Genomic DNA, 12,481 nt, shown 5'->3' with positions numbered 1-12,481 from the left:
ATGAAATAAAGCCTATCACCCCAGATAACTTGAAACCACAATCACCAGCTTAATAGGCTAGTGCCTTATCCATTAGGCCACTGGGGCTTGGTAACATCTTTGTGTGAAACTGATTTTTTCATTAGTATAATCATTAATTGTTGCGATATAGGAAAGCCGTTTATTTGTGTTCTTTGCTTTACAAATCCCAGCATGAAATGTGATTGTACTAACCAGACCTAATAGTGTGGAACCTCATGTTACATTGCAGCAAAACAGATTGATGCAACTCTTTTACCAATAAAGAGGTAGTCTTTTGCATTCCATTTTGTTGACTAACTAAAGTAATGTTTACAGGGCATATGAACCAAAGCAGATGTGTGTACTGGTACCTTAAAAACAGTCATGTTTGTTTTTTTTTTCTGCCTTCATATCAGGATGTTCAGGTAGCAGATAATAATCATTAACTGATGACATTAGAAAAAAAATTACATTTGTTCTAGGTGAGGTTTGAACTCACAACCTCAGCATTACTCAACAGATACTATCTTATAAGTACCGCGCACTTACTGATTGTGCCACAGGAGTGCATGGTCAAAGTGCATTATTTTTAGTTGAGTGACTTTAGCATCGAGTTGACTAAGGAAATTAACTTGGTTTATTAATTTTAAATTAGTTACTTTTTAAATCCACTAAACTACTGCACCCAATACTAAAGTACCTAATAAAAGTAATATTCTAATCATAAGATAATCAAATATATGTGCATTTGTGTTATTGCCCAGTTTTATGTATCCACAGGTGTATATTGCAATGAATTCATGCCATTGTTGTACAGTTCAATATTATCAAAATTGTAAAATAATTCCTGTTTATTTATCTTAAATAATATTTGCTATAGATATATGTAACTTTAATGTTGCATAGGGAAAATATACACTATAATAACAAAAAATGCAGTATCTTTAAAAAAAAATAAGTTAAATCTCACATGTGCTCTATATTTAAAGGTAAACATTGTTTTTTTGGTCTGTAGCACCTAAATTGTCAGTAAAGTCAGTGTCCAAAGAAATATAAAAAGCAGAAAATTACCCTTTTGATGACATGGATGAAAGGACTTCAAGAAACCCATCAGCAATTGCAATAGAAATTGTTATTTTGTAGCCACTCTGATATTAAATTGCAATTAAAACTTAATAGGTATGTTTTGGTATATATGGATTTTCTGCAATACCATTAAGACAGTCACCTGAATTGAAAAAAAGCATAACTTCTAGAATGAGAATGAGCAACAAAGGAACATACATCCTAGATGGGACTTGAAGCCACTGTCCCAGGTGATAGTAAACTTTTCTGGAAACTATTCCACAATGTCATTAGAATAAATGTCTGCTTTTAGATACTGGGCCATAATTTTGCAAGCTGAACGGTACCAGATTGTTAAGCAGATTAAAGTTTCTGGTGGAGCCATTTCTGCAGTATGAAGCAAGAATAAAAGGAACATCTAAAACATTATTTTAATGAAATAAAGCCTATCACCCCAGATGGGACTTGAAAGCACAAACCCTGGCTTAAGAGGCCAGTGCCGTATCCATTAGGCCACTGGGGCTTTGTAACATCTTTGAGTGAAACTGATTTTTTCATTAGTATAATCATTAATTGTTGCGATATAGGAAAGTCGTTTATTTGTGTTCTTTGCTTTACAAATCCCAGCATGAAATGTGATTGTACTATCCAGACCTAATAGTGTGGACCCTCATGTTACATTGCAGCAAAACAGATTGATGCAACTCTTTTACCAATAAAGAGGTAGTCTTTTGCATTCCATTTTGATGACTAACTAAAGTAATGTTTACAGTGCATATGAACCAAAGCAGCTGTGTGTACTGGTACTTAAAAACAGTCATGTTTGTGTTTTTTTTCTGCCTTCTTATCAGGATATTCAGGAAGCAGATGATAATCATTAACTGATGACATTAGAAAAAAAATTACATTTGCTCCAGGTGAGGCTTGAATTCACAATCTCAGAATTGTTCAACAGATACTGTCTTATAAGTACCGTGCACCGACCGATTGCGCCACAGGAGCACATGGACAAAGTACTTTATTTTTAGTTGAGGGATTTTAGCTTCGAGTTGACTAAGTAAATTAACTTGGTTTATTAATTTTAAATTAGTTACTTTTTAAGTCCACTAAACTACTGCACCCAATACTAAAGTACCTAATAAAAGTAATATTCTAATCATAAGGTAATCAATTATATTGTGCATTTGTGTTATTGCCCAGTTTTATGTATCCATAGGTGTATATTTCAATGAATTCATGCCATTGTTGTACATTTCAATATTATCAAAATTGTAAAATAATTCCTGTTTATTTATCTTAAATAATATTTGCTATAGATATATGTAACTTTAATGTTGCATAGTGAAAATATACACTATAATACCAAAAAATGCAGTATCTTTAAATAAAAATAAGTTAAATCTCACATGTGCTCTATAATTAAAGGTAAACATTGTTTTTTTGGTCTGTAGCACATAAATTGTCAGTAAAGTCAGTGTCCAAAGAAATATAAAAAGCAGAAAATTACCCTTTTGATGACAAGGATGAAAGGACTTCAAGAAACCCATCAGCAATTGCCATAGAAATTGTTATTTTGTAGCCACTCTGATATTAAATTGCAATTAAAACTTAATAGGTATGTTTTGGTACATATAGATTTCATGCAATACCATTAAGACAGTCACCTGCATTGAAAAAAAGCATAACTTCTAGAATGAGAATGAGCAACAAAGGAACATGCATCCTAGATGGGACTTGAAGCCACTGTCCCAGGTGATAGTAAACTTATCCGGAAACTAATCCACAATGACATTAGGATAAATGTCTGCTTTTAGATACTGGGCCATAATTTTGCAAGCTAAACAGTACCGGATTGCTAAGCAGATAAAAGTTTCTGGTGGAGCCATTTGTGCAGTATCAAGCAAGAATAAAAGGAACATCTCCAAAATTATTTTAATGAAATAAAGCCTATCACCCCAGATGGGACTTGAACTCACAATCCCGGGCTTAGGAGGCCAGTGCCTTATCCATTAGGCCACTGGAGCTCAGTAACATCTTTAAGTGGAACTGATTTTTTCATTAGTATAATCATTAATTGTTGTGATATAGGAAAGCCATTTATTTGTGTTTTTTGCTTTACAAATCCCAGCATGAAATGTGATTGTACTAACCAGACCTAATAGTGTGGAACCTCATGTTACATTGCATCAAAACAGATTGATGCAACTCTTTTACCAATAAAGAGGTAGTCTTTTGCATTACATTTTGTTGACTAACTAAAGGAATGTTTACAGTGCATATGAACCAAAGCAGATGTGTGTACTGGTACCTTAAAAACAGTCATGTTTGTGTTTTTTTTTCTGCCTTCATATCAGGATGTTCAGGTAGCAAATGATAATCATTAACTGATGACATTAGAAAAAAAATTACATTTGCTCAAGGTGAGGCTTGAATTCGAAACCTCGGCATTGCTCAACAGATACTGTCTTATAAGTACCGCGCGCTGACCGATTGCGCCACAGGAGAGCACGCTCAAAGTGCATTATTTTTAGTTGAGTGATTTTAGAATCGAGTTGACTAAGGAAATTAACTTGGTTTATTAATTTTAAATTAGTTACTTTTTAAATCCACTAAATAACTGCACCCAATACTAAAGTACCTAATAAAAGTAATATTCTAATCATAAGGTAATCAATTATATTGTGCATTTGTGTTATTGCCCAGTTTTATGTATCCATAGGTGTATATTGCAATGAATTCATGCCATTGTTGTACAGTTCAATATTATCAAAATTGTAAAATAATTCCTGTTTATTTATCTTAAATAATATTTGCTATAGATATATGTAACTTTAATGTTGCATAGGGAAAATATACACTATAATACCAAAAAGTGCAGTATCTAGAAATAAAAATAAGTTAAATCTCACATGTGCTCTATATTTAAAGGTAAACATTGTTTTTTTGGTCTGTAGCACCTAAATTGTCAGTAAAGTCAGTGTCCAAAGAAATATAAAAAGCAGAAAATTACCCTTTTGATGACTTGGATGAAAGGACTTCAAGAAACCCATCAGCAATTGCCATAGACATTGTTATTTTCTAGCCACTCTGGTATTAAATTGCAATTAAAATTTAATAGGTATGTTTTGGTATATATGGATTTTCTGCAATACCATTAATACAGTCACCTGCATTGAAAAAAAGCATAACTTCTAGAATGAGAATTAGCAACAAAGGAACATGCATCCTAGATGGGACTTGAAGCCACTGTCCCAGGTGATAGTAAACTTATCTGGAAACTAATCCACAATGTCATTAGGATAATTGTCTGCTTTTAGATACTGGGCCATAATTTTGCAAGCTAAACAGTACCGGATTGTTAAGCAGATAAAAGTTTCTGGTGGAGCCATTTGTGCAGTATCAAAGGAACATCTCCAGTAATTAAATGGATGAAATAAAGCCTATCACCCCAGATAACTTGAAACCACAATCACCAGCTTAATAGGCTAGTGCCTTATCCATTAGGCCACTGGGGCTTGGTAACATCTTTGTGTGAAACTGATTTTTTCATTAGTATAATCATTAATTGTTGCGATATAGGAAAGCCGTTTATTTGTGTTCTTTGCTTTACAAATCCCAGCATGAAATGTGATTGTACTAACCAGACCTAATAGTGTGGAACCTCATGTTACATTGCAGCAAAACAGATTGATGCAACTCTTTTACCAATAAAGAGGTAGTCTTTTGCATTCCATTTTGTTGACTAACTAAAGTAATGTTTACAGGGCATATGAACCAAAGCAGATGTGTGTACTGGTACCTTAAAAACAGTCATGTTTGTTTTTTTTTTCTGCCTTCATATCAGGATGTTCAGGTAGCAGATAATAATCATTAACTGATGACATTAGAAAAAAAATTACATTTGTTCTAGGTGAGGTTTGAACTCACAACCTCAGCATTACTCAACAGATACTATCTTATAAGTACCGCGCACTTACTGATTGTGCCACAGGAGTGCATGGTCAAAGTGCATTATTTTTAGTTGAGTGACTTTAGCATCGAGTTGACTAAGGAAATTAACTTGGTTTATTAATTTTAAATTAGTTACTTTTTAAATCCACTAAACTACTGCACCCAATACTAAAGTACCTAATAAAAGTAATATTCTAATCATAAGATAATCAAATATATGTGCATTTGTGTTATTGCCCAGTTTTATGTATCCACAGGTGTATATTGCAATGAATTCATGCCATTGTTGTACAGTTCAATATTATCAAAATTGTAAAATAATTCCTGTTTATTTATCTTAAATAATATTTGCTATAGATATATGTAACTTTAATGTTGCATAGGGAAAATATACACTATAATAACAAAAAATGCAGTATCTTTAAAAAAAAATAAGTTAAATCTCACATGTGCTCTATATTTAAAGGTAAACATTGTTTTTTTGGTCTGTAGCACCTAAATTGTCAGTAAAGTCAGTGTCCAAAGAAATATAAAAAGCAGAAAATTACCCTTTTGATGACATGGATGAAAGGACTTCAAGAAACCCATCAGCAATTGCAATAGAAATTGTTATTTTGTAGCCACTCTGATATTAAATTGCAATTAAAACTTAATAGGTATGTTTTGGTATATATGGATTTTCTGCAATACCATTAAGACAGTCACCTGAATTGAAAAAAAGCATAACTTCTAGAATGAGAATGAGCAACAAAGGAACATACATCCTAGATGGGACTTGAAGCCACTGTCCCAGGTGATAGTAAACTTTTCTGGAAACTATTCCACAATGTCATTAGAATAAATGTCTGCTTTTAGATACTGGGCCATAATTTTGCAAGCTGAACGGTACCAGATTGTTAAGCAGATTAAAGTTTCTGGTGGAGCCATTTCTGCAGTATGAAGCAAGAATAAAAGGAACATCTAAAACATTATTTTAATGAAATAAAGCCTATCACCCCAGATGGGACTTGAAAGCACAAACCCTGGCTTAAGAGGCCAGTGCCGTATCCATTAGGCCACTGGGGCTTTGTAACATCTTTGAGTGAAACTGATTTTTTCATTAGTATAATCATTAATTGTTGCGATATAGGAAAGTCGTTTATTTGTGTTCTTTGCTTTACAAATCCCAGCATGAAATGTGATTGTACTATCCAGACCTAATAGTGTGGACCCTCATGTTACATTGCAGCAAAACAGATTGATGCAACTCTTTTACCAATAAAGAGGTAGTCTTTTGCATTCCATTTTGATGACTAACTAAAGTAATGTTTACAGTGCATATGAACCAAAGCAGCTGTGTGTACTGGTACTTAAAAACAGTCATGTTTGTGTTTTTTTTCTGCCTTCTTATCAGGATATTCAGGAAGCAGATGATAATCATTAACTGATGACATTAGAAAAAAAATTACATTTGCTCCAGGTGAGGCTTGAATTCACAATCTCAGAATTGTTCAACAGATACTGTCTTATAAGTACCGTGCACCGACCGATTGCGCCACAGGAGCACATGGACAAAGTACTTTATTTTTAGTTGAGGGATTTTAGCTTCGAGTTGACTAAGTAAATTAACTTGGTTTATTAATTTTAAATTAGTTACTTTTTAAGTCCACTAAACTACTGCACCCAATACTAAAGTACCTAATAAAAGTAATATTCTAATCATAAGGTAATCAATTATATTGTGCATTTGTGTTATTGCCCAGTTTTATGTATCCATAGGTGTATATTTCAATGAATTCATGCCATTGTTGTACATTTCAATATTATCAAAATTGTAAAATAATTCCTGTTTATTTATCTTAAATAATATTTGCTATAGATATATGTAACTTTAATGTTGCATAGTGAAAATATACACTATAATACCAAAAAATGCAGTATCTTTAAATAAAAATAAGTTAAATCTCACATGTGCTCTATAATTAAAGGTAAACATTGTTTTTTTGGTCTGTAGCACATAAATTGTCAGTAAAGTCAGTGTCCAAAGAAATATAAAAAGCAGAAAATTACCCTTTTGATGACAAGGATGAAAGGACTTCAAGAAACCCATCAGCAATTGCCATAGAAATTGTTATTTTGTAGCCACTCTGATATTAAATTGCAATTAAAACTTAATAGGTATGTTTTGGTACATATAGATTTCATGCAATACCATTAAGACAGTCACCTGCATTGAAAAAAAGCATAACTTCTAGAATGAGAATGAGCAACAAAGGAACATGCATCCTAGATGGGACTTGAAGCCACTGTCCCAGGTGATAGTAAACTTATCCGGAAACTAACCCACAATGACATTAGGATAAATGTCTGCTTTTAGATACTGGGCCATAATTTTGCAAGCTAAACAGTACCGGATTGCTAAGCAGATAAAAGTTTCTGGTGGAGCCATTTGTGCAGTATCAAGCAAGAATAAAAGGAACATCTCCAAAATTATTTTAATGAAATAAAGCCTATCACCCCAGATGGGACTTGAACTCACAATCCCGGGCTTAGGAGGCCAGTGCCTTATCCATTAGGCCACTGGAGCTCAGTAACATCTTTAAGTGGAACTGATTTTTTCATTAGTATAATCATTAATTGTTGTGATATAGGAAAGCCATTTATTTGTGTTTTTTGCTTTACAAATCCCAGCATGAAATGTGATTGTACTAACCAGACCTAATAGTGTGGAACCTCATGTTACATTGCATCAAAACAGATTGATGCAACTCTTTTACCAATAAAGAGGTAGTCTTTTGCATTACATTTTGTTGACTAACTAAAGGAATGTTTACAGTGCATATGAACCAAAGCAGATGTGTGTACTGGTACCTTAAAAACAGTCATGTTTGTGTTTTTTTTTCTGCCTTCATATCAGGATGTTCAGGTAGCAAATGATAATCATTAACTGATGACATTAGAAAAAAAATTACATTTGCTCAAGGTGAGGCTTGAATTCGAAACCTCGGCATTGCTCAACAGATACTGTCTTATAAGTACCGCGCGCTGACCGATTGCGCCACAGGAGAGCACGCTCAAAGTGCATTATTTTTAGTTGAGTGATTTTAGAATCGAGTTGACTAAGGAAATTAACTTGGTTTATTAATTTTAAATTAGTTACTTTTTAAATCCACTAAATAACTGCACCCAATACTAAAGTACCTAATAAAAGTAATATTCTAATCATAAGGTAATCAATTATATTGTGCATTTGTGTTATTGCCCAGTTTTATGTATCCATAGGTGTATATTGCAATGAATTCATGCCATTGTTGTACAGTTCAATATTATCAAAATTGTAAAATAATTCCTGTTTATTTATCTTAAATAATATTTGCTATAGATATATGTAACTTTAATGTTGCATAGGGAAAATATACACTATAATACCAAAAAGTGCAGTATCTAGAAATAAAAATAAGTTAAATCTCACATGTGCTCTATATTTAAAGGTAAACATTGTTTTTTTGGTCTGTAGCACCTAAATTGTCAGTAAAGTCAGTGTCCAAAGAAATATAAAAAGCAGAAAATTACCCTTTTGATGACTTGGATGAAAGGACTTCAAGAAACCCATCAGCAATTGCCATAGACATTGTTATTTTCTAGCCACTCTGGTATTAAATTGCAATTAAAATTTAATAGGTATGTTTTGGTATATATGGATTTTCTGCAATACCATTAATACAGTCACCTGCATTGAAAAAAAGCATAACTTCTAGAATGAGAATTAGCAACAAAGGAACATGCATCCTAGATGGGACTTGAAGCCACTGTCCCAGGTGATAGTAAACTTATCTGGAAACTAATCCACAATGTCATTAGGATAATTGTCTGCTTTTAGATACTGGGCCATAATTTTGCAAGCTAAACAGTACCGGATTGTTAAGCAGATAAAAGTTTCTGGTGGAGCCATTTGTGCAGTATCAAAGGAACATCTCCAGTAATTAAATGGATGAAATAAAGCCTATCACCCCAGATAACTTGAAACCACAATCACCAGCTTAATAGGCCAGTGCCTTATCCATTAGGCCACTGGGGCTTGGTAACATCTTTGTGTGAAACTGATTTTTTCATTAGTATAATCATTAATTGTTGCGATATAGGAAAGCCGTTTATTTGTGTTCTTTGCTTTACAAATCCCAGCATGAAATGTGATTGTACTAACCAGACCTAATAGTGTGGAACCTCATGTTACATTGCAGCAAAACAGATTGATGCAACTCTTTTACCAATAAAGAGGTAGTCTTTTGCATTCCATTTTGTTGACTAACTAAAGTAATGTTTACAGGGCATATGAACCAAAGCAGATGTGTGTACTGGTACCTTAAAAACAGTCATGTTTTTTTTTTTTTTCTGCCTTCATATCAGGATGTTCAGGTAGCAGATAATAATCATTAACTGATGACATTAGAAAAAAAATTACATTTGTTCTAGGTGAGGTTTGAACTCACAACCTCAGCATTACTCTACAGATACTATCTTATAAGTACCGCGCACTTACTGATTGTGCCACAGGAGTGCATGGTCAAAGAGGCTTATTTTTAGTTGAGTGACTTTAGCATCGAGTTGACTAAGGAAATTAACTTGGTTTATTAATTTTAAATTAGTTACTTTTTAAATCCACTAAACTACTGCACCCAATACTAAAGTACCTAATAAAAGTAATATTCTAATCATAAGATAATCAATTATATGTGCATTTGTGTTATTGCCCAGTTTTATGTATCCACAGGTGTATATTGCAATGAATTCATGCCATTGTTGTACAGTTCAATATTATCAAAATTGTAAAATAATTCCTGTTTATTTATCTTAAATAATAATTGCTATAGATTTATGTAACTTTAATGTTGCATAGGGAAAATATACACTATAATAACAAAAAATGCAGTATCTTTAAAAAAAAATAAGTTAAATCTCACATGTGCTCTATATTTAAAGGTAAACATTGTTTTTTTGGTCTGTAGCACCTAAATTGTCAGTAAAGTCAGTGTCCAAAGAAATATAAAAAGCAGAAAATTACCCTTTTGATGACATGGATGAATGGACTTCAAGAAACCCATCAGCAATTGCAATAGAAATTGTTATTTTGTAGCCACTCTGATATTAAATTGCAATTAAAACTTAATAGGTATGTTTTGGTATATATGGATTTTCTGCAATACCATTAAGACAGTCACCTGAATTGAAAAAAAGCATAACTTCTAGAATGAGAATGAGCAACAAAGGAACATACATCCTAGATGGGACTTGAAGCCACTGTCCCAGGTGATAGTAAACTTTTCTGGAAACTATTCCACAATGTCATTAGAATAAATGTCTGCTTTTAGATACTGGGCCATAATTTTGCAAGCTGAACGGTACCAGATTGTTAAGCAGATTAAAGTTTCTGGTGGAGCCATTTCTGCAGTATGAAGCAAGAATAAAAGGAACATCTAAAACATTATTTTAATGAAATAAAGCCTATCACCCCAGATGGGACTTGAAACCACAAACCCTGGCTTAAGAGGCCAGTGCCGTATCCATTAGGCCACTGGGGCTTTGTAACTTCTTTGAGTGAAACTGATTTTTTCATTAGTATAATCATTAATTGTTGCGATATAGGAAAGTCGTTTATTTGTGTTCTTTGCTTTACAAATCCCAGCATGAAATGTGATTGTACTATCCAGACCTAATAGTGTGGACCCTCATGTTACATTGCAGCAAAACAGATTGATGCAACACTTTTACCAATAAAGAGGTAGTCTTTTGCATTCCATTTTGATGACTAACTAAAGTAATGTTTACAGTGCATATGAACCAAAGCAGCTGTGTGTACTGGTACTTAAAAACAGTCATGTTTGTGTTTTTTTTCTGCCTTCTTATCAGGATGTTCAGGAAGCAGATGATAATCATTAACTGATGACATTAGAAAAAAAATTACGTTTGCTCCAGGTGAGGCTTGAATTCACAATCTCAGAATTGTTCAACAGATACTGTCTTATAAGTACCGCGCACAGACCGATTGCGCCACAGGAGCACATGGACAAAGTACTTTATTTTTAGTTGAGTGATTTTAGCATCGAGTTGACTAAGTAAATTAACTTGGTTTATTAATTTTAAATTAGTTACTTTTTAAGTCCACTAAACTACTGCACCCAATACTAAAGTACCTAATAAAAGTAATATTCTAATCATAAGGTAATCAATTATATTGTGCATTTGTGTTATTGCCCAGTTTTATGTATCCATAGGTGTATATTGCAATGAATTAATGCCATTGTTGTACAGTTCAATATTATCCAAATTGTAAAATAATTCCTGTTTATTTATCTTAAATAATATTTGCTATAGATATATGTAACTTTAATGTTGCATATGGAAAATATACACTATAATATCAAAAAATGCAGTATCTTTAAATAAAAATAAGTTAAATCTCACTTGTGCTCTATATTTAAAGGTAAACATTGTTTTTTTGGTCTGAAGCACCTAAATTGTCAGTAAAGTCAGTGTCCAAAGAAATATAAAAGGCAGAAAATTACCCTTTTGATGACATGGATGAAAGGACTTCAAGAAACCCATCAGCAATTGCAATAGACATTGTTATTTTGTAGCCACTCTGATATTAAATTGCAATTAAAACTTAATAGGTATGTTTTGGTATATATGGATTTTCTGCAATACCATTAAGACAGTCACCTGCACTGAAAAAAAGCATAACTTCTAGAATGAGAATGAGCAACAAAGGAACATGCATCCTAGATGGGACTTGAAGCCACTGTCCCAGGTGATAGTAAACTTTTCAGAAAACTAATCCACAATGTCATTAGGATAAATGTCTGCTTTTAGATACTGGGCCATAATTTTGCAAGCTGAACAGTTCCGGATTGATAAGCAGATAAAAGTTTCTGGTGGAGCCATTTGTGCAGTATGAAGCAAGAATGAAAGGACATCTCCAAAATAATTTTAATGAAATAAAGCCTATCACCCCAGATGGGACTTGAACCCACAATCCCTGGCTTAGGATGCCAGTGCCTTATCCATTAGGCCACTGGGGCTTAGTAACATCTTTGAGTGAAACTGATTTTTTCATTAGTATAATCATTAATTGTTGCGATATAGGAAAGCCGTTTATTTGTGTTCTTTGCTTTACAAATCCCAGCATGAAATGTGATTGTACTATCCAGACCTAATAGTGTGGACCCTCATGTTACATTGCAGCAAAACAGATTGATGCAACTCTTTTACCAATAAAGAGGTAGTCTTTTGCATTCCATTTTGTTGACTAACTAAAGTAATGTTTACAGTGCATATGAACCAAAGCAGCTGTGTGTACTGGTACTTAAAAACAGTCATTTTTGTGTTTTTTTTCTGCCTTCATATCAGGATGTTCAGGAAGCAGACGATAATCATTAACTGATGACATTAGAAAAAAAATTACATTTGCTCCAGGTGAGGCTTGTAC

General features: G+C 33.1%; 1 non-coding gene across 1 annotated transcript; it reads right to left on the bottom strand.

Moving 5' to 3' along the window:
• Positions 1 to 12,001: 12,001 nt before the first annotated feature.
• On the bottom strand, positions 12,002 to 12,074 carry TRNAR-CCU (transfer RNA arginine (anticodon CCU)). Its single transcript has one exon. It is a non-coding gene; the product is annotated as a tRNA-Arg (tRNA).
• Between the last annotated feature and the right edge of the window lie 407 nt (positions 12,075 to 12,481).

Source organism: Taudactylus pleione, unplaced genomic scaffold (genome assembly GCF_031769625.1).
Source record: "Taudactylus pleione unplaced genomic scaffold, aTauple2 ptg000473l, whole genome shotgun sequence".
In the NCBI taxonomy this organism is placed as follows: domain Eukaryota; kingdom Metazoa; phylum Chordata; class Amphibia; order Anura; family Myobatrachidae; genus Taudactylus; species Taudactylus pleione.
This window is presented reverse-complemented; position numbering and strand designations above follow the sequence as displayed.